The 22,357-nt window shown below is 42.6% G+C and overlaps 1 protein-coding gene across 20 annotated transcripts in view; it reads left to right on the forward strand.

The window, feature by feature from the left end:
• LOC113018655 (adhesion G protein-coupled receptor L3) overlaps positions 1-22,357 on the forward strand; it is a 272,591-nt gene that overhangs the window by 27,284 nt on the left and 222,950 nt on the right. For 4 of the 20 annotated variants that reach the window (XM_080290285.1, XM_080290286.1, XM_080290289.1 and 1 more), the window contains exon 1: positions 702-1,985. The gene's annotated coding sequence lies outside the window, so the exon portion shown is untranslated. Of the gene's footprint in view, positions 1-499; positions 1,986-22,357 lie in introns of those variants that run through there. The other 16 variants (XM_080290287.1, XM_080290288.1, XM_080290291.1 and 13 more) reach the window with 8 other exon arrangements.

Genomic DNA, 22,357 nt, shown 5'->3' on the forward strand with positions numbered 1-22,357 from the left:
GAACTCACTGATGATGTGTTGGAAGCCTCACCTCCCAACTACTGCCAGTACTTTAACACTAATGATTGGACGAGAGCAGTAAATTTGGCTCTGATAGTGTTTCTGCTGAGTGCGAAAGACCAAGGAGAGCAGCAAGGAGTTTATAAGAGGTAAATGTGTAAAATTAAAGCTCTGTCCAGTTGCTGTAATTACTGTTAATTAGGTTTGATCAGAAAAAGAAGTGAAATCAAGCGAAAGCACACGATGAAAGCCTACCATACCGCCCAGAACATAATTTTTGCTTTCTGTTCTCGGTGCAATTGATTTCTCCTTTTTGTGCAGCAGTATGTGGTTAGGATTGTTGCAATATGGTGCGACCGTGCTCCTTTCCAAACACTTGCAGGCCTGCTAAATGACTGGCAGATGCTCTGTTGACCAAACTAGTTTCAGCAGTTCAGCTAAATTGACCTATCGCATCTGTTTTCTCTGCCAAAGTCTCAAATTTGATCAAACATAATGAACAGCAGATTTGATGAAGCACGTCCCCGGCACTTGTTCGAAAGCCAAGACCGGTTGGCCATTGTGCCTAGATAATATTTAGAAATTTGGCAATATAATTGAGAGCCATTCTTTTTCTTTTCATTTGCAAGCATCTTTGCACAATCTGACAGAAGTAAAGGAATCATTTCACTAAGTACCTTTTTTTTTTATCATTGGCACACATGCACAAATTATAGACTCTCGTTTTCCCAGTGTCTCTGTCATTTTAAATCACAGCCAGTGCTTTTAAAAGAGACGTGGACATGAGGCGGACAACCCAAATAGGTGAGAGGAAAGAAAAAAAGGTTGTTTTAATTAAGTCAAAAGGAAAATCTACCTAATTTGCATAGTAAACACAGTGCTACCGATTAATCCTTTTTCTTTTTTTTTTGTTTTTAGCTTATTATTCAAGACCATCCAGTGCCATAGACACCTCAATTACAAAAGCTTTGGTGCTCATCAGTTTTATGATTGCATGTGAGATTTAATTATAAATCATGTAATGATTGTTTTGCGTCACAATAACAAAGAGAACAGCTCGTCGTGTGTTTCATCAGGGATGCCGAAGAATTGCTCTTTCCCAGAACCGCTGAATGCCATTTGATTTTACCTCTGTGTGCATGCTCTTCATTAATACGTCTATAATTAAACCTAACCACTTCACCCCTCGCACACGGATATGGTGCCAGCACAGATATAAATTGAATGCGTTCAGTTGAAATATATATAGTGAACAGGGCAACGCTAAGGATGGGAGACGAGAAATCTCTGAAAGAAAGCACTCCAAAGATGGATTGATATGATGGCTAAAGAGGCAGGGAGGGATAACGAGGGGAAAACTGGAAAGTGTGAAAGGTGACTGGGGGAGGTTGCCATCAAAATGCTAATGTTGTGTGGGATATTTACTGCAGAGTGTTAATGTAGTTTAAAACAGGCTCTTTGTCCTGCAGCCCATCACCAAGCTCCTGTTGGGCCCTAATAAATCAGCCATTAAAAGCTGATGTGACCTGAATAGCACTTCATACAGCGGCAATCGGGCCGTAGCACCAGTATGGGAACCAGAAAGCAGCTGAAAAATTTATGAAGATGCCACTTAATAACGGTCGACCCAGAAGCGAGCAAAATAAAAAGTGTCTGTGTGATGTGGCTTGGAGAAAGTAACGCTTGGACTCCTTTTTTTTTTTTAATTTTTTTGTTTTTTTTAAGTAAATCTGTGTCATACAGTAGACGTGCAGATGCCTCTTCATGTTGGCAGACGTTAAAGGTTCCTGCCTTTTAATTGCGTCCCCTGTCGCCCGTTTGGAGAGAATACAGCGAGAGTCGGTGTGTTGCTCTAACATAAGTATGCCCTGCTCTAACTTTTGTGTTCTCTTCCAGGACAGGAAGTGCTTTCCCTATCTGGAATGTGATATACGGGATTTGTTCAGCAGCAGCACTCAAGGACCGCTCTCCTCTCTCGAACTGAGGTATTGTACACTTTTTATCAGCATTTCTGACAGCATCAGACTGTAAATGTACGGCGGCCCTGAGAGTTTAGACGCACTGCAGCTTAAGAAAACACCAGCAAATCGAAAAAAAAAAATGCTGCAAAAGCACACAAAAAGTCACAAATTCAATTCAACAACAGTTACCTCAAGGGACTCTATAATACTGTCAGGTAAAGACCCTACAATAACTCAGACTTGGCGACAGTGGCAAGGAAAAACTCCCTTCTAACAGGAAGAAGCCTAGGGACAGGAGGGGCAGTCATCAGCCGTGATTGGCTAAAGGCGAGGGGAGGAAGTTGGGATGAACGACACACTGTGGAAGAGACAAGCTAACAGTAAATGGCTAATAGCAAACACGTAGCTACAGCATTATATGAATGATATCTCTGCGTTATCATCAAAATAATGTTGGTCAACATCACAACGGACCAATCACAAACACTCAGTTAGCATTGGCGAAGAAGTTAGCTAATGCTATTAAAAGCTACCATAAGCAAACCGAAACGAGTAACCTAAATTTGGCAGACAGCAAAGCTAACTTGATAATATATTTATTAAAACGCACGTTACCATGGCATCTTCTTATCGTTTACACCGGTGAATCCTACTTCTTTTAAGGGTGTCTCAGTGCAATTCTTCCCATGTTTTGGTTGCTATCATTTTTGCAGCTGGTCCGTCACACTATCGTCTCCCCAAAAACACTTTTATTTTGTGAGATTTTTTTTTCCTACTTCTGTTGTCTTTAGCGTTCTTCTAGTTGCTGGTGTTTTCTTCAGTTGCGGTGCGTTTGAACTCTCAGGCCCAGCAAATGGGCCTGAAAACGACTCCGTGCAAGTCATGAATATGCAGCACAACCCAGATTAAGTCTGCAACCCATACACCACCAACCCCACCCAGCACAGCACAGTAATGAAGAGCATTCATGTGGGCCAATTGGGCTGGTACTCTGCGCGCAATAGGATGTTTATGAAAATGATTCACGATAGGTGCTCATCTTCATATGCAAATCTGTGGGACACCACTGTTAGGCCTCTAATTTGTGCCGGCGGCGGCGGCGAGGAGGGTGTTTTTTTTTTTTCTTTTCTTTTGGTCGGTAACCATACGTATCTACGGAGCGTGCTTGGATTTCATTCCCTGATGCAAATGATGTTTTCGGTGTAATCATGCAAAAGCACAGCTGGCTTCCATTTCTCCACACCTCGAGCCTGTTGCTCCCCCGCACCCCCTCACTGCTGACTCTTAACCACCAGAACCTTCCTTGCGCCGGGCTCCTGTCTCCTCTTCCCGTCTGTTTGCCGTTGTTGTCTCCTGCAGCCCTTGTGTTTGCTCTCTGCTTCTTGTAGTTATCTTCTTTCCCTTTCCTGTGTCACTTGCCATACCAGCCCTCCCCTTTTCATCCCATCATCACACACACACACACACACACACACACACACACACACACACACACACACACACACACACTTCTCTCCACTGCCACCACCTCCAAGCAACCCTCTTCATATTGAATGGATCCACTAGCCTCGGTGCCTCCTGCGGTGAGCCTGGATTGAATTCAATTAGGGAGATTGTTTGCCCTGCAGAGTTTACTGGTGGGCTCCGTGGATGATAGGTTTGCCTGCCGACTTCCCCTTCTCCCCACGTCCTCCTCCTCCCTCACTCATACACACACACTCTTCCACACACAAAGACACACCACTACATCCATCTACCCTGTTTCCCCTTCATCTGACTCAGTGTAGACACCCTTCCTTTCCTCTTTCTCCTAACAACTTCCTTTTGGCAGTGCACTTGCCTTTCTATTTCCATTTCCTTCTTTTTTTTTGGTGTGTACACTGTTTACGTTGCTTTTCAGGCCCTCGTTGATGTTTTTATGCTATTTTGTGACATCGCATTCAACATGATCAAGGCATAAAAATTGGCACAGTGGGGAAAATGTGTCATATCACCTCTTTGATAAGACCACAGGGACTCATATTCTTCATGTGGCTGTTTCGTGAGAGTTGCTGGGATGGGATTTTTCAGATGGGAACTGTTTTATTTGAGCTTAATCCCAGCAGCTACACACACACATTTCAAGATAATCCCCACCCCCATTTTTTGTTCCAGAATTAATTTTCCCATTTTCTAGCATATCCAGCATAAAGGGAAGGGCAGTAAATGTTGCTGACATAGGAGTAATGGCCACATTAGTTGCAAGGTGAAAATAGAATTGTGCTGTCATTTGAATAACATTGAGAGCAGCAGGCGGTACTTATGCATGCTGCTGGCTTGTGGTTTTAGATATGAAGTGAAAATCTGGTACAGACATAATGGCCCTGGTCTCTGTTCTGTGTAGAAACATATTTCAGGGACTTGTCCTGTAACCCGCTGCTTTCCTTCAGATGTCACGCTGTGTGACTGTGTACCAGTGCTCCTCAGAAATCAGATACTGTATTAGTGCTGAAAGATGTCAAATGAATTAAAAGCTAGGCATCGCTTTGATGATAAACGTCCTAATGCACTCTGACGTGGAATTACGACCTTCGTTTGATGTACCTTTTTTTTGCCTGATTTGTGGTCACTGCCGATTATGTTTAATTCACTTGAAGGCAATGACTTTGTGGGGCTTTAAAGAAAACGTTTGATTTACAAACAAGTGTCATTTGGCAGAAGGATATTTTTCAAGCTAATACGCGAGAAGAATCCTAAAGTAGACCGATTATACTTCCTTTTTCTCTGATACTTGTGCTGTTACAAACCTGTAAATGGTAAATGGCCTGTATTTGTATAGCGCTTTTCTAGTCCATAGGACCCCAAAGCACTTTACACACCCAGTCATCCACCCATTCACACACACATTCACACACTGGCGATGGCAAGCTACATTGTAGCCACAGCCACTGACCAAATGCTCGGATGCTCTTGCTTTAGCCTGCGCTAAACACTCAGTTTCAGGTGCTGTTTTTCTACTCTTGTGTCTGATTGATGTCAGAGGCACAGGATTTCCTTATATGGTCATCTCAGGTTCATTGTTTGTTTATTCATGCCACTTCAGAGTACTCATTCGATAGCAAAGCTGGGCAGGTAATGCTAAAAGACACGGCTCTTCCATCTGTAAAGAGCAAGATCGAGGTATCAGAACGCAAAGTGTAACTACCGTTATATTGCCAAACTGTGTCCAATGTTTACAGTTTGTTTCCGGAGGTCCACAATGTCAAGACAAAGAGTTTCAATGCCCACGAGCACCAGGTTTTGTTTACCTGACAAGGAGCAGCCAATCAGCGAAAGGCTTTTAGGAAAGGGAGCCTTAAAGAGACGAGTGATGCAGTGTTGCAGACACAAGGCGACCTTTAAGGTGCTGCTTAAAGATTAGCAAGGATTTTATGTGGTTAATAGATACTCTGGGTGAAGTCCAAGAATAAAAGTTTAGAGCTGGAAATTAATATAATAGACCCCATTTTTATCTGAACATCTACAAAGCTGCAGAGCTTTTTAGCCTGTTAGAGAATTGAAGCTCCGTGTCTGTCTGCAGTGCTTTGCATAGCCAAAGTGGCTTCCTTTAGCGTCAACCATTCAGGTTACTTTAACCACAGTGGCCAGAGATGACTTTAGCCCCGCCAGGTTTTTGGTTCTGTTAGCTTAAAGCCCTGCCGTTTGTTTTCATAGCGTGATCCTGCCTGGACTTGTTGAAATGATGCAAAACAGGTCATTTGAATGGAAAAGGCAGTGAAATCCTTTCGGCCAATGTCAGCAGTGTTCTTGAATTTGAATCCTATCCAGAGGTAGTTGACTTTGCACGTCTTTGTTTTTCGTGTCCTGTTACTTGGGGCAACTATGGTCAGGCCAGAAGCAGGCTGCTCCGAGGATACCAGACAGCATCGAAACCCTCTAAATGACCAAATTATTTAAAAGGCACACATTGTTTTGTGTAGTGCACGGCTGATAATGATGACCCTCTGTGAAAAGTGTTGTTGTCAAGACAACCGCACCTTGCTGGGGGATAGATTTATTATGACGTGTTTGTGGTCATTTTCTCCCAGTGGGTAGTGGGGCGCGAGGGGGACCTGATGTGAAAGTGCTCCCGCAGCTTTATGAAAATGCTGCTTAGTCATTTCTTTATGTTGATTTGATGATTATTGATTTTAACCTCAAGCAAATTTGTGTCCAATAGCTAATATGCTATTAGAATCATCAAAGATGGCGTGTTTTCGAGGTGAACGTTTTTTGCAGACGGGACTCCAAAAAAAAAGTTTCCATTCTGCCGTTGAGGTCATACGTGATCATTTCTCTTTGAGAGCATGTGTTAACAGTCTCATACTCTAATTACTCTCACAGTCAGTAAGGGGCAGGCAGTTTTAAGCCATTTGTTTATAGCTGAGGGTAAACTTGCACAATAAAACTCCACACAAGGACACATCGAGCGGATGTAACCGTAATTATTTAGTGTTACGTCACCTGGAATGTGTCTGCGCGCTGTATGTGCGTGTACCTGTGCTTTATGTGGTGCTTGCTGTGACACTGCACTATATATAGCTCCAACGCCCATCTATTCCAATATAATATTCATGTCTTCAGTGGCAATTCGTCACTCTCTTGAACTGCATTATCATGGTAATGCCATCTATGATTTCTCCATGCATCTGTAACGCCTGCAAAATTTGGTATCAACGGTACAGAATAAATATAGCTCTCAAAGAAGAGTTTAAAACAAATCAATAGCTGCATTTAGTTTAAAAGTTTTAGGAAATATCGGGGACAATATTAGGTACACCTCGTTAGCACTGGGTTGGACACCCTGTTGTGCTGGAGACATTCCTTTGACATGATAACAAAACAGGTGCTGTATATTTGTTGCCAGCACACACATTGTACAAATCTTGCATTCCTCCACATCCCAAAGGTGCTCTATTGGATTTAGATCTGATGACTGTGGAGGTTATTTGAGTACAGTAAACTCATTGTCACATTCAAGAAACCGGTTTGAGATAAACTGAGCTTTGAGACAGGGTGCGTTACCCAGCTTGAATCACATAGTCGGCAACATGTTTTGCTTAAGTCATGCTCATTTGGTACGATAAGGCACAAAGCGGATACCTTGGGGGACGGATATCGTCGTTTAATGAGTGTTTTTTTTTAGTTACTGTTGCCGTCTAGTTTTCTCCTCTGACCTCTTGCATCAACAAAGAGAACTATCGCTCACTGGATATCTTCTGTTTTTCCGACCATTCTCTGTAACGCTAGAAATGTACGGGAAAATCACAGTAGATCAGGAATTTTTGATCCATCCGGCACAACCATGCCGGATTCAGAGCCATTTAAATTGCCTAAATTTCTTCCCCATTCTGATGCTCAGTTTGAACTTCAGCAGGTGGTCTCGAGCACATCTACACTCTTAAATGCATTGAGCTGCCATGTGATTGGCTGATTAGATATTTGCGTTTGGTTGAACAGGTATAAAGTGTCCGATGACAGTAGGTAGGTTAGCTTAACTACAACACAAAGGTGGGAAAGAAGAGGAGAATTATTATTTTGGACTTATTAATTATTTTTTGTTTTGTTTTGATGCTTATAGAAATGTAAGAAGCAGGATTTGTGAATTTAGTACATGCTAACTGAAGTATTTCAGGAAATCACTGCCCAGCTAGCTAGGCTAGCATAACTGCTGTTAAAGCAAGTTCGGGTTATGCTATTTTATCTGTCAAAATATAATATATGTATTTAAAAAAAAGAGCTTTAAAGGTCCTGATAAACTGATTATGTTATTTGTGGACAGGTTGAGTCATGCTAACTGTTTTTCCTATATTCTACTCAAAGTCAGTGCTAATGCTAAATGCTAAACATGCTAATGCTAACTCAGTAAGAAAGTGAAAGAACACATTTCCCACACTGTTGACCTCTTCCCTTAACCCTGTGCGTCTGTTTAGTGGAGGGATTTCTGAGATAACACTTCCTCTTTTCCATTCCATCTCTCCACCTCTACATACCCACTTAGCTATTGCATGTCACAGCCCACCTCCACAGTCCCACAGGGCTTTGCAGGTGAGTGTTTCACTTTTCGTGACTGGTAAAAGTAAAAGTCCCTTCAGCACCGATGCCCACCCAGGTCTGACAGAGACAGCATTAAATTTGGACGGGGCTATTTTCGGTAAGGGAAAGAGGAGGGGTCACTGGGATGTTAGTGAAAGTGTCTTGTCATGTGCCTGGTCGCTCTCCTGATACCCAGCCTGACAGTTTGGGTGTCTTAATAAAACAACACCCCTGACAGCGAGCTCACACAGCAGCTCAGTGGTTTCGCTCCATCATCTTCCGCCAGCCCTTCCTCTCCTTGGCTTCCCCACTGTGCCCATGTATCGCCCAGCTCCTCGCTGTGACCGCTCAAGCTGATTTAAATGAACAGGACGATCTGTTGATTGCTATTAGATTCATGCATAGCTTGCACCTCTGGGGGGGGGGGGTCTGCCATTATCCCATTTGATATACTGTAGCAAAGCAACAACTGGCCTACATTCAAAGCCACTCTTTATACTCTTTTTATACTCTTTATTTGTTACTCAGGTGTATCTAACTAACCTCAAGAGCCTTTTTCCTTCGCCTTCTGGTTTTCGTAGCACTCATTCTCCCTTGAACTTCTGCTGCACCCTATCCAAAAGCTTCAATTCCAGCAAAGGTGTGCTGTTCTAATCAGCTCTGTTTGATGTGTGGAGGCAGCAGGCTTTATGGAGGAGCCAAGATCTCTTAGGACATTAAGGCTAGAGGAGAGGGAGGAGAGGAAGAGATTACTGCTAGTCTTTTTATAGAGGATCACTCCATCTTGTCCTTTTTAGCTCACTCATTAGTTCTCGCTTCCCCCCGGAGGGTGATTCTCTCGTTCTGTCTCTCACCAAAACTGAGGCCTCTTCTTTCACTTTGGCAAAAAAAACAAAACAAAGAAAAAAAAACCCTTGTCTGACCATCATTTAGGCAAATATGATCCAACAGTGTTTCCGTTATCACAAAGTCAGAGTCAAAAAAGTGCTTGTGTGGTTCCCACTTTGGCAGGTATTTAAAAAAAAAATAAAAATTTTTTTTTTAAAGCAGCCCAGGAGAGAGAAGGGGATGAATAATGATTGCACATGCCTCCCTTTGTCAGCCGTGGAGCCGGCGACATGCCTTTTCTTCATTTCCATCGCCCAATTCCCTCCATTTCCTCTCTCCCTCCCTCCCTTCGGTCAGTACCTGTGAAATCAGACATCCTTCTGTGCCTGTCAAAAAATAACCACATCTGCAGCTGCAACCGGCTGTCAGGGGAGTTCACCGCCTGACAACTTGCGCGCGCACTGAGGTAATCAGAAGTTGTCAAAAGTGAAGTGTCCTCTGCTTTGACTGAGCTTGTGCGGTCCCGTCCAACACCGGGAGCTTTGGCTGCGGTGTAGGTGTACTAATGGCCTCTTTGTCATCAGGGATCATTAAATAATGTCCTGCGACTGCATATTTTGGCAGCAAAATTGTTGTTTAGCTGAGGAAAATGGAGACACGGATAGATAATGGGAGCCCGCATTCGCTGCCAGCCTGCTGGCCAACTCTGTCGTGGGATGGAGCGCCTCATACGCTTTCATGACCTCCTATGATCATACATCATTTTCAAGTGCTTGGAATGCAATCCTTTCTTTTTTGGTTTTCGTTTGTTTACATATTCCCAGGTAGCTTGTGAAAATTTAATTTGTTCCCCATATGCATGGGGTGCTCCTCTGTGAGGAAGCACCTGTCTTATAAAAAATACCCCCACAAGCAAAGAGGAATTATTGATTTGCATCTGTTTAGTCGGGATGCCGCCCTCCACGCGAGGATCCCGAAGGTGCCGTCGCACCCGTCTGTCCTTTTTACGGTGGCTCTAAAACTGTTGATAGGGGCCGCGATCCGTTTCTGCCCTCCCTTGAGTTTTATTTACAGCCCCAGCCTGGCAATAAAGCCCGAAATTTATGACTTACTTTTTAATTAGAAATAATGTCTTGTAGAGTTTAAGTGATGGATGGTTTAATCAATATATAGACCGTGGCTGGGCCTATGATAAACGTCTCTATTGACAGAGCGCAAAGTAGCCTAACTTAACACTTTGTCTTTCAAAGAAATATGAAGTGTTTTGTTTGGTGACGGGAACTGTACGCTGCCCTTCTCTGTGTCTCTCTCATTATTCTTCTTTCCATTTTACTGTCTCTCGCAACTCTGTCAACACTTTTTTCCTCTCAACAGGCAGTGTTTTCTACAGAATGAATCAACCTCCCCTGTCACACTGTATTTAGGTAATTATTTTACTACCCGAAACCCCTATTGTGTTTTGTGCCACATTTGCTAAAGTTTAAATAAAATAAGTGCTGAAGGTGGGTTCTTGTGAATGGAAACTGACAAGCTGGGAGAAATGCATTTCTCAGATAGAGGGGGGACTTTTTTAGTTTCTTTTTTTTTTTATTGGGCAAAGTGGTTTCCTCTTTCTCTCAGGTTCAGAGAAAAAGAGGGAGCAAAAAGGATTTTCAAGTAGAATAATTAAATAGGAATCAAGTCAATGGGATTTGTTTCCTGGCGCTGCAGATAATTGCGTAATATACACCGGGGAATGGAATTGTGGTACTTGACGATTGAAGTTCAATTTTTGTCACTTGCGGCTTATTGTGAAGTGTTCAAACGTGACATGCGCTGTGCTTAACTCGGTGCCGTTTTCCACAATCCAGACAACTCCACAGAGCGATCAGACAAAATCGGCTGTAATTTTGCACAGGACTATAACTAACACGCGCCATTATACTTCTAAAATGTCAGGGAACTGGGGGGAAATAGTTGTGTGAAATCAAATCAGGGATGCAGCAAAAGGGAAAGCTCCAAAGTGTCATATTTCAAAAGCTTTAGCTAGCTTGTGCCTGGCTTTTGATTATTAGATAGCTTACTTAATAAAAATGTTAATCATCATTTAATATATTTTTATCATGTGGATAAAAGAAAACACAAGATATATTTTCGGTTTCCCAAAGTTGTAAAATTCCACTGTTATAGCAGTCAAACACAAATATGTGTCTTACTACAACACATTTAACGTGTTCGGTTGTTTGTTTCTCTGACTGTGAACTCAAGTCCTCAAACCCCGGGCTACGAACCGGAGTCGTTTGGTACTGGGCCGCGAGAGTTCAGGCTTGGGTGTGAAATTTATGACTTTCAGGGTTTTTATCGGTTTTTATTGTTATTTTTGAAACCATTTTTATCGTTAACTCGGTTTCCCTGGGTCTTTTCCTGTGTGGTTGGATTGTATCATTTTTATTTCACCACCACAGCATATATGCAAAAGCTGAATTATGCATGATGCATTATGACGCCATCAGGTTGCCTCTCAGCCGGCTTCTTAGCATTGGAATAAATGCTTTTGTGCATCTACAGCACCTCATAAAACCATTTTGTTTTCATTGCACAACAGTGACAACCACAAAGCTGAATTATAGATGCCTAGCAGCCACCTAGCAACAGGCTAAAATGAACCTGTTATTACATCTAAACAAACTACAGCAGCTATTTTTTTGGGTGCTGTTAGTGTGTTTCAGTTTGTCAGGATCAAGAAAAAGGCATGTACTAGTACCTTTAATCAAATACAAATTTAAAAGGAAATAACAATAATATACATCAAAACCAATGTTGGGTTCGATCTTGGCAGCACCTCCTGGTAGTGTCAAACAAAGATATTGTGGTAGACGGCAGAAAAGATGAGGGGGGAAAAACCTATGCAAACAGAATAGCTGCTATAAATAATAAAAATAGAAGTTTAATGCTGTTTAATGCTAGATTTTAGAGCATAAATATGAAATATAGTCTAACGTACCCTTTTGCACAACAGTGACCTGCTACATGACGTTATCACATAAAGGTAAATATATTACACACTCAAGTCTGGGTTTATAAAGTTAATGATTACTAATCAGTAAGATAAGAAGCAAGAACGGTGACAGAATGTGTGTTGCATCAGAGTCCTTCCTTCACCGTTACACTTGAATACTTGCAACATGACGCCTGCCTCTGCAATCCAGACCACCTACCTCAAAGAGAACAGGATAATCTTATCTATATTCAAACACGCACAGATCGGTGCACACCAACATGAAATCACCTGACCTCTAAGACAAACCACAATACCTTCCTTTCTTATTGATTAGTCTTGCATTCACTGCCCAGGGCAGGTGGAGGCCTTAATAACGGCTTTATGCTTTGTTTTCATGGTCCCTGGAATAGAATAACCACAAATGACATGGATCTCATGCTATGAGTCCCTCTGGTCAATGGTTAACTGCTCTGCAGTGATTCAAAGCATCCGGGCTCTGTTGCGAGTGACCGCTCGTATACGGATCTCGACCTGGATACGTTTTCTTCGCCCTCGCTCCCCACCCTCCACGCTCGCCGGTCTAATTTCTGCTCTTTTCCTCCCTTGCGCCGGCATGTATTACCTTATCTGCCTCCTTTGTGAAATATAAGCTTGTAGATAAGTAGTATATTGGGCCGGGTTACTCATGTCTGTCTTGTTCATTCCTCACAATCCTCTAATTCCCTCTAGAAAGCTATTTTCCCAGACTGCAGGTGGCCTGTGTTGTAACGTAGAGGGCACGCCTGATCTCCCCACAGCAAACACAGACATGTAGTCACCTCTTTTGTATTCTCTACAAGTGCTGGTAATGCCCCAATATGCATGTGTACTGCAAGTGTACACATGACTAATCTCGGAGACAGCGTAGCAACATACCACTGATAGGTACGCAGCTTTACCCGAGATTAGCCATGAAGTCAGGAATTATTCAACTGTTGTGTTTGTGCCCTTTCTATTTCTGGTTGACTGATGAATGGCACGCACAAAACAAACAGAATCCCGCATGAAGCTTTTAACTGCGGTTACCCCTTAGTCTACGGTTGTTTGCTGTGTAGACTCCGGGGGGGGGGGGGTTACGCCATCTTTTTCAAAGCATGACTCTGTTCTGACACTCGCTACAGTAAACTGCATTAAAGGAGGGAGTGAGCGTTTCCAACCCAGAGTAAAAAGCAATGCCCTGAGACAGAAACTGGTCCTGTTCGCTGGTCAGGGTCACTGCCCACCACGACCTCTGTTCTGGCCAGTTAATTAGGAATTAGAACAGGCATGACCCTCAGGATGTTATCTACGTTAGAGTAATGAACACCTGGAAATTCTGGAGCTTGTGCACAAGTCACCGCATTGTGACTTTTAAACTCCTGTGGCCTTTATAATTCTACTCCCAGGATTTTCTTCCATTTCTTTTTTGTCCCCTTAAAGGGAATGAGGTAGTGTCACGCAGCCGGATAAATGTAATTTCCATTCTGTGGCACTTAGATCTAAGCTAAAAGCAATCAGCATAGGTTAAATTTAATATAGTCCTATTTATTGTCCAAGAATTACCTTGCTGTTATAGACTGTTATGTCCTTTCCTGTTAAATCTCTGTGGTGTCCATAAGAGCAGATATCCATAATATAGTCATCCTTTCATTTATGAGGGGCAGCCAATCAGAAAAAAGCTGGCTTAAAGTAATGCTGAAGGGAGCTATATAAGCTTGTTTACAACGGGGATGATGTGAGAGGTTGTGCCGAGCCTCAGTGTAAGATAAATAAAGATTATTTTTGTCAGTCATGCAAAGCTACTCTGGTATAGTTCACGAATAAAAATATGGGTTTTGCTAAGTGGTGTAGCAAGTATCCTTGGTATGGTTTAACAATGTTTTATAGGGGCTGCAGTAGGGCTGAACGATATATCGCATTTGCGATAATATCGCGACATGATCAAGTGCAATTTTCTAACCGCAAAGGCTGCGATTATACTCTGGACATGTCCAAATTCATGGGCTGCATCCTCCTGAGGCCGCATTTGTAGACGATTACGTCACAGCGACGCGCCGAAGGCTGTCCAAATTACTACCATATCCCAGAATTCATAGCGCGGCCCAGCCAAACTCCAGTTTCCAGCAATGGCGGCCGCTACTAAGTTTTAAAATTACTCATACTAATCTTTCTGGGTCACAAAATAAACTTTTAACATATTTTCAGGCGAGAAAGTAGTTGTGTAAATATCAAATATCTGCTCGGTTTATCAAGATATCCCATATTTGCAAAAGTGCTTCGACGTTTTCAGAGGCGTCTGCTACCCACCAGCTCGACAGCTAGCCGGGAGCTCGAGGGTTACTGATGCGGCCGAGAACGGCACAACTCCCGGCACATCATTTTCAGATCACCGCGGAGTTTCGCTGCTCGGGTTAAACGTAATATATAAGTCACTTAGACAACCTAAAAATGTTATTGTTGGGCTTTTTTCAGTGTTTTGTTTGTTCGTGAGTAAATCGGTTTGGCTGAGATTAAAGTTATTAGATTAGATAAAATAAAACTTTATTAATCCCCCGGGTGGGTTCCTCCTTGGTTTTCACACAGCTGACTAAACGTCAAACAGAAAACTTATTAAACAGAAGTATGAGACAGTCGAGAATTTACACCAGTGTCTGGTTATATTTTAGATAGCAAGAAGCAGACGGCCGAGTTTATTAAACTCCACCGAGACAGCGGTGACGCTAATCAGAACTAGACCGTCCAATTTCACGCCTTTAAATTTTAAAGGCGTGTTTGTGTGTGTGTTTATACAATTGCTATTATGTTTGCACTTTATGTGTAATGTTACTGACTGCAGAGATCAGTAAGATGTGTGTATTTTTTATTTATTAGTTTTATTTATTTAATATTATTTTTTAATTGAATGACTGTCTAGTAGTTCACAGATGTCGAAAAACTGAGTGTGGTAAAGCCACTGATTTTTTTATGTATATTTCTGCAATCTGCACATTGTACTGACTTTCATTTTAATGTTTACACCAGGGTTCCTTGTCAGCACTTTATGCTCAGATGTTTGTAAGCTAAAAATAAACTATTGTGTATGTTCAAATATACTGTTGTGATTGAAGAAGTTAAATAAAAATGTCAGTCATCAATTCATGCATCACCTCATGTCATCATAACAGAGGTCTGTCTTCCAGGAAAGAACAGTTTAAAATTAATGTAATATAGTATTGGCCATACTATATGATGTATTGCTTGTCTTTGTTTAATAATACAGAAGACAAAGACCTTAAAAAATAATCGCATATCGCATCGCAATCGCAATATTGGGGCAAAAAATCGCAATTAGATTATTTTCCATAATCGTTCAGCCCTAGGCTGCAGTATTGAATTTTTCTTCAACAATTTGTCCAATATCGTGTTGAAAGAACTGCATACTTTTATAAAGTTTGCTGTAGCCTGTAAAAACACCTTTAAAAAAATTACTTTCATTCATCCTACCGCAGAGTTATTTCAAATGCCAGCATGTGCAACATGAATAAAAGCGCGACGAATATAAAAATTCTAGAAAAGCGTGACTGAAGGTAATGCAAGGGAAGGAAAAGTATTTTGCAGAAACGCACTGTTGTGTGTGTTGTTTGGATACCTTTGAGAGGCTGTAAATCCATCGTCAAATCACGTGTACCCCGGTTATAACTGGTATTCCATTTGCATCAGCAAAGCAGAGCCGCCTCAGCGCCATATTTGTATTCAGAGAGGAAAGCGGCACAGGTGGAGCGTGGGTTCCACAGCTAAAAATATGGACCTTAAAATTACATATACATGCTCTTGTTTCAAAAAAAAATCCAATTTCATTTATAATTCTGATATCGCATTTGTGGTGCAGCTGGTGTGTTCATGCAGGGCGACTGTGATTTTTATTTCATTCTGCCCGTGTAGACCCAGATTTCCTCCTGTCTGCCATATCATAATCACTTGGCCCGATGCCTTGATTTGGTGAATTGTTACACCCCGACTAGGTAGTGTATGATACACCAGCTCACATTCCGCATTATTTTATCAACTGCTTTTTTCAGGTCACAGTGCAGCCGAGAATGTGGCGGGTTTGGGTTATTTTTTTTGTTTTTTGGGGTTTTTTTCCCCCTCCCCTCTGTCTGTGCTGGCAGTGAGCACGCCCCAGTACACACAGTCCCTAGATGCAGTCTGGCAGGCCTAGTGAATCATCTTCCCGTCACAGGTGGGGGAAATACAACAGCGGGATTGGCAGTCCAAAGGTGGCATCTGGCCCGCTCTTGAGTGAGGTGTTTGGCTCTCTTGCTTCCCCTGTAAAAGACTATGTGTCTTTTTTTCTTATGCAGGAGGAAAGAAAGTAGTTAAGCAACTTTATATTTCCCCTCCGCCCTGAAACGGTACACCAGTGATGCTGCAGATTTTTAAGGTAATACCTAGATTTCGAAACCCATCACAGGGTCTGTCTGCGCCTCCGTGAAGCTTTAACCCTGATTGTTTGCGTGTTTGCATTTCTGTTACTGTGGCCGCGTTTCTCTCGCACCCCCTCTCCCCACGTGTATTTGAGAGGCTGTTTCATCTGCGCTCTTGTAGCAAGGTGGCTGCGAGGGCCGCTGATCAAAGGCGGACTCCTCGGGGCCAACGAGGGCCCAGCTCGAGCAGCAGATGTTTCCCTTCTCTGTTAGCACTTCAGTTAGAGCTATCCTTATTTAAGCGGCTCCCTGCTTGCTAATGGCTCTCGCTGGTGTCGGATACACCAGATCGCTTTTCTTCTCCTTTGTGTGTGGAACATGGGACAGAACGCGAAACGCCAGGGATATCTTGTTCCTCTCTGACACTCTCATTGTGCTCCTCTGTGAATTTCTGGCCAGAAAAATCCCTTTCACAGTAATTGGGTGTGAATGAAACACTTGCGCTTGACTATTGTCTACAGTACAGTCTTGTATTCAGGCCATTGGTTAAACAAGCCGAGAGAGAGGGCAGAGACGGATAGAGAAAAATTGTTTGTGTGTGTGCCGGGGCTGCGGAGGATTAGGGTAGACCTCGCAAGAGTAGAGAACTATGTGAGGAAAATTATTAAAGAAAGGGGAGTTATTGTCGCTTGCAGAAAATGAGGGAAAACAAAGAAACTATTCGGGCCGTATCAGGAGCAGGGAGGGACAGGAATGGGTTTCAGTGAGAATAGAGACAATTTGGAAAAAGTAGCGAGCGGAATACAAAGTGGACAAGCGCATTGGTTTAACAGAAACTGCCAGCTCAGGTCCAGATTCTTCATATGGCGTACAGGAGATTGATTGAAAGATTTGGTGGGCCTAATTGCACTGCACCATCTGCCCAAGTTAAAGAACCTGCCAGGCATGTGACAGTTTCCAACAGGCTCACTGACGAGCAGATGTGTGCAGGCCTCGTGCATGCGCACGCGTGTGCGTTTAGAGCACGTCAGTCCCTCTTTACTTTGTGATCGCTATTCTTTTTTTTTGAGAGAGAGGGAGAATGAAGACAAAAAAGTCTTGAGTTACAGAGACCTGACGTGCAAATGCATATTGTGAAAGCTCTTTTTTGCATAATTAAATCTCCCTGTGCGTAACGCTGCCTCGTGTTTGTCATAATTTTGGTCTGTCTGTAATGGTGGAGTGGTTATTGTTTCTGTCAGAAATGCTATTGATATAACAGCCTGACAAATGTCATCGGCACAGAGTGGATTTCCATAAATCAATCAACCACGCCTACCCCCCCCCCATCGCCACAATGAAACAGATCGCCAGTGGAATTAAACAAAAGAAAATGCTCTTCACAAAACATGCATGCTAATTTATCCAGTAAATTCATTTGGTATTCACGGAGATAGCCAAGGAGGGGAGTGTATTCAAATCAAAAGTGCAGTTATCACATCTATTAACAAGGCAGCTACCAAGAACACAGAGGAAATTCTTTATTAGATCAGTCCGCTGAGATATGTAATTTCTAATTTAAAAGGAATAGTGTAATTTTTTTTGCTACGTGCGCTTATTAGTTTTCTTGTTGACATTTAGATTAAAAGATGTCGTTATTATTTATTCATTTCTTGAGTTATTTATTTATTACTCTTTGGTAAATGAAAAGCTGCCACTTAGATCAGGTTAGCGTTATTAGCATAAAGAAATGCTAAACTGGCTGCATTTTGTTACGGAGTGCTTTTAATGTACTGAAAGTCGCCGAATACCAAAGGGACGACATGCATTCAGTTCAGTTCAGTTTAGTTTTATATATAGAGCCAAATCACAACAACAGTTGCCTCAAGGCTCTTTATGTTGCAAGATAAAGACAATGATACAGAGAAAACTCGAACTGTCAGATGACCAGTGTTGGGTAAGTTACTTTAAAATAGTAACTTAGTTACATTACTAGTTACTTCTCTCAAAAGTAACTCAGTTACTTCAAGTTACTCGTTACTTTCAAAGTAACTAGTTACTAGGGAAAGTAACTTTGGTTTTACTCAGAATTCTCTTGTTTCTTCCATAACTTTGCCAGGCTTCTAGCTTGCTTACTTGCCACAAGTGCGCTGTGACACCTACCAATAGAAAGGAAAATATAATGTGCATATTTCCACGAGAGAAATCCCACGCCTGGACCGTCATTGACTGCTGCCATGATTCTAGCCTATGTCACAGCGTCATGTGCGCCTTTTACATCCAACACAAAAACTGCAGTCGTGGTGCTTTTGATTGTACTCAGAACTCGGAAATTCTGCCTTCTGAATAGGAAGATGTAGGTAACACCAGACTGCAGATGAGCTGCATACAGGGCTGGACTGGGACAGAAAATTGGCCCGGGCATTTTGACTAGAGACCGGCCCACCATTATAGGAAAAATCTTAAAGCCTTTGAATGAAAACAAACGCTGTTGTGACAGTGATGTACACTGTTCTGATGGTATATATGCATCAATCTATCAATCGTTTGTTGTAAGATTCAGATAATTATTTTTTAAAAGCTAGACATTTTAAATGAGAATAAGAAAGAAAAGTATTTCCTTGTGCCCCCCTTTCCCTGTTAATGCCCTACATGCCCCCCTGGCCACACTTTGCTAGACCCGCCCCTGCACAGTTACCAGCTGTCAGCTACCTAAAAAAGGATCCTGGTGTTATTTGTCTCTCAGAAACAGTTCATAACTTCCCTTCAACTCATTCACGTCACCTAAAAGGTAAACCTGTTTCTCCATCACCTGCTCAGCTCTGATGATCCAGTAAGGACATCTCCTGGTTTCATCTTCATGTTTCCCTCTCACCAGATAACCAAACCGATATCATGACCAGCAGCTTTGCAGCTGTGGCTCCAGCAAACATCAGCTGATACTAGAAATTAATATTAAATTCTAACAACAGCTGATCAAGCTTAAACGTGCTGCTGTTGTTTAGCGCGACATCCGCTGGTTTCCTCTTTCGGCGCAAAGTGGGCGATAAACAAACAAGAGAGCCGATCAGCTGATCACTGATCAGTTTTCATGACTGAAGTAGAAACGGGAGAGGGAGGGGAGAGAATGAAAGAAGAAGAGGCAGCTGTGCAGCAAAGACACAGAATAACTCCAGCTTTGTGCCTTTTTCATTGTAGCTGAATTACGGGACAAACTGTTCCTTTTCACCTCAATAAGAAACGCGTAATATTTTCTCTGAATACCAGACGGGACGGTTGGCAACTCTAATAACTTATGAACAAAATAAAGTGCAACATCATTAACTTCATAGCACCACCCAGCTGTATAGAAACTCCGTCATGCTAGCTAGCACGCAGTACGTAAAAAGTCAGAATAACGAAAATAAACTCCACCTAAACTTGGTTCATATCTGACCCAGAGAGACTGCAGGTCATAACTTCTTACCTGAAGTTCAGTTCACACTTGGACCGGCGGCTGCCTCGGGTCTCTTTTCCTTCTGCGTCCCCTTTCCTTCATCCACCTGCTGCCCTCCACCACTTGCTAATGTTACTGAATCTGTGGAAGCTCCACGATAGCCACCACACGAAGTAACGAGTAACGACCCTATCTAAATCCCAGTAACGACTAACGCGTTCCTGATTTTGGCATAATAACTAGTTACCGTGCTCGTTACCACAATAATAACGTAGTTACTGTAACGCGTTACTTAATAACGCGTTAGTCCCAACACTGCAGATGACCCTCTATGAGCAAGCACTTGGCGACAGTGGGAAGGAAAAACTCCCTTTTAGCAGGACAAAACCTCCAGCAAAACCAGGCTCAGGGAGGGGCGGCCATCTGCTGTGACCAGTTGGGGACGAGATTACCAGCGCACCCACGGCAGCTCCGTCCTGATTCATCCCCTACACTTCTGTGCTTCCCTCCTCATCGTCACAGCCCTCATAGCTCTTACTACCAGTGACATCCCGACATGAGCCTAACGTGGCGCCATGCATTTTCAGGGCTAGTTGATTTATTGGGAGCCCCTTTGTGCTGGAAACCTCCAGACATTTCGGCCCATATTGACACTCTTTGGCATCACACAGTTGCTGCAGATTTGTCAGTGAGACCAGGCAACTTCTTTATAATCTTCTGTTGTCCAATTTAGTTGAGCCCGTGTGAACTGTACCCTCAGTTTCTCAGAGAAGAGTGCCAACTGGTGTGGTCTTCTGCTGCTGGAAGAGATGCTCTTCTGCATACTTTGGTTGTAACAAGCTTTTAGTTGTGTCATTTGTGTCTTGCAGTCAGGTCAAAGCAGTCTGGCTATTCTCTAGCATCAACATGGCCTTTTCTCCCAGAGAACTACAGCTCACTGGATATTTCCTCTTTTTCAGACCATTCTCTGTAAACCCCAGAGATGGCTGTGTGGGAAAATCCCAGTAGATCAGCAGTTTCTGAAATACTCAGCTCAGCCTGTCTGGCACCAACAATGATGCCACATTCAAAGTCACTTAAATCATCTCTCTTCCCCATTCTGATGTTCGGTTTGATCTTCAGCATGTTGTCTCGACTGTGTCTTCCTGCCATGCGATTTGCGGGTTAGATATTTGCATCAATGAGCAGCTGAACAGCTGCATCTAACAAAGTGTGCAGTGAGTGTACAGTGGGCATTATAGTGGGGGGAAAGTACAAACAGAAAAACTTAATTCATCACAAGATTCAGCTCCTCGGCCGCCAGCATCAGAGGCTGAAAAAACTGCGAAAGCACGTCGCTGGAAGACAGGAATCGAGGCCAAAATCTGTCGACAATCAGAGCTTCAAAGTGACTCAAACAAAGAAAAGGAAGCTGTTTAACTAATGAGGCGCACAACAAACCGCTCTCTACTTTCACGTACAAAAAAAAGGGGGGGTTGGATTCACCTGAAATTGGACACCTTTGCCTTGCCAAAGCAGGATGGGGTGGTGAACGGGGGAACACCAGATTAGCAAATAAGGTAATTGCATTAGCATATCAAATCACCAACAACTGTCCTTCTGCTGCTTTGTTCATGCCAGGGCTTTGATTTTAGCCAAAAAACAGATTAGTGCGGATGCACTGTTAGTTTCAGTATCTCATGCCAAAGCAGTGTCTAATATACATCATGTGCATATATGTATCATATGTGCTGTTATAAAAATGCTTGCTTTTCATTTAAAACTATATCGGATTATATTTGAGCGCTGTTAAAGCCAGATGTTCGGCAGACAGTTCTAGATTTTTGTTCATAAACTTCATCTTTACAACCTCATCTTCAAACCGTTAAACTCCGCTAACTTCTTGTAAATGTCCAGCCACGATCTAAGCCTCTATCGTGACATTAAAGGAACTGATTATTAATTTACATGCCAGGCTAGAGATGTAATTGGTGTCTATCGGAGAGATGACGTTAGGAGCGTATCTAGGGAGTTCGTGGCTTAAATGTTGAAAGCGTTGGGCAACCGCACCGCAGTTTGCATTTGAGAGACATCAAGCATAAAAGTTACGTCACGCGTGGCACTTTTTATTATGCACCCTTGTCTCCTTTTTCCCTGATTTGGGCAGCGAGGATGGGGGGACACTGGCATGTGTTTCATATTCAGCATACTCGAATCCTCAAGTCCCTTTTGTAATTATTATTCAGTAGATGCACTGCTTGGCACAAGGACAAAAGTTTGCATAATTTATGCAAGGCCGTCATCAATTTTTGAAAAATGGCCCTGGCCTTTTCTGTGCTTTTAACTAAATAGATGCACGTCAGCTTGGACATAAAACGACCGCAAGGAAGAGAGAAAACTTTATTTATATCTTTACCTAAACTTTGAACCAAAGCACACTTTAGAGACTATATTGGGCTTTCATTGTCCAGCTCATATAAATTTATTTTAGTTGTTCTCTTGAGCTCACTGTTCTCTCCCGTTGGGAGAGGGCTACTACACTGTGTGAAAATAATACTTCGGAAGGCACTTTTTCCACCACCTCCTCAAGAAGTCAGCTTCTCAGATGAAGTATTTGGAGACGAGCTGGTTATGATAGCAGCCCACTTCCTCCGGATGTGTCCCTAAGGGCTCTCACCTGAGGAGTTATTTCCAGCACGTAATGCTCACAGGAAAAAGA

Source organism: Astatotilapia calliptera, chromosome 3 (assembly GCF_964374335.1).
Source record: "Astatotilapia calliptera chromosome 3, fAstCal68.1, whole genome shotgun sequence".
NCBI classification, from domain to species: Eukaryota; Metazoa; Chordata; class Actinopteri; order Cichliformes; family Cichlidae; genus Astatotilapia; species Astatotilapia calliptera.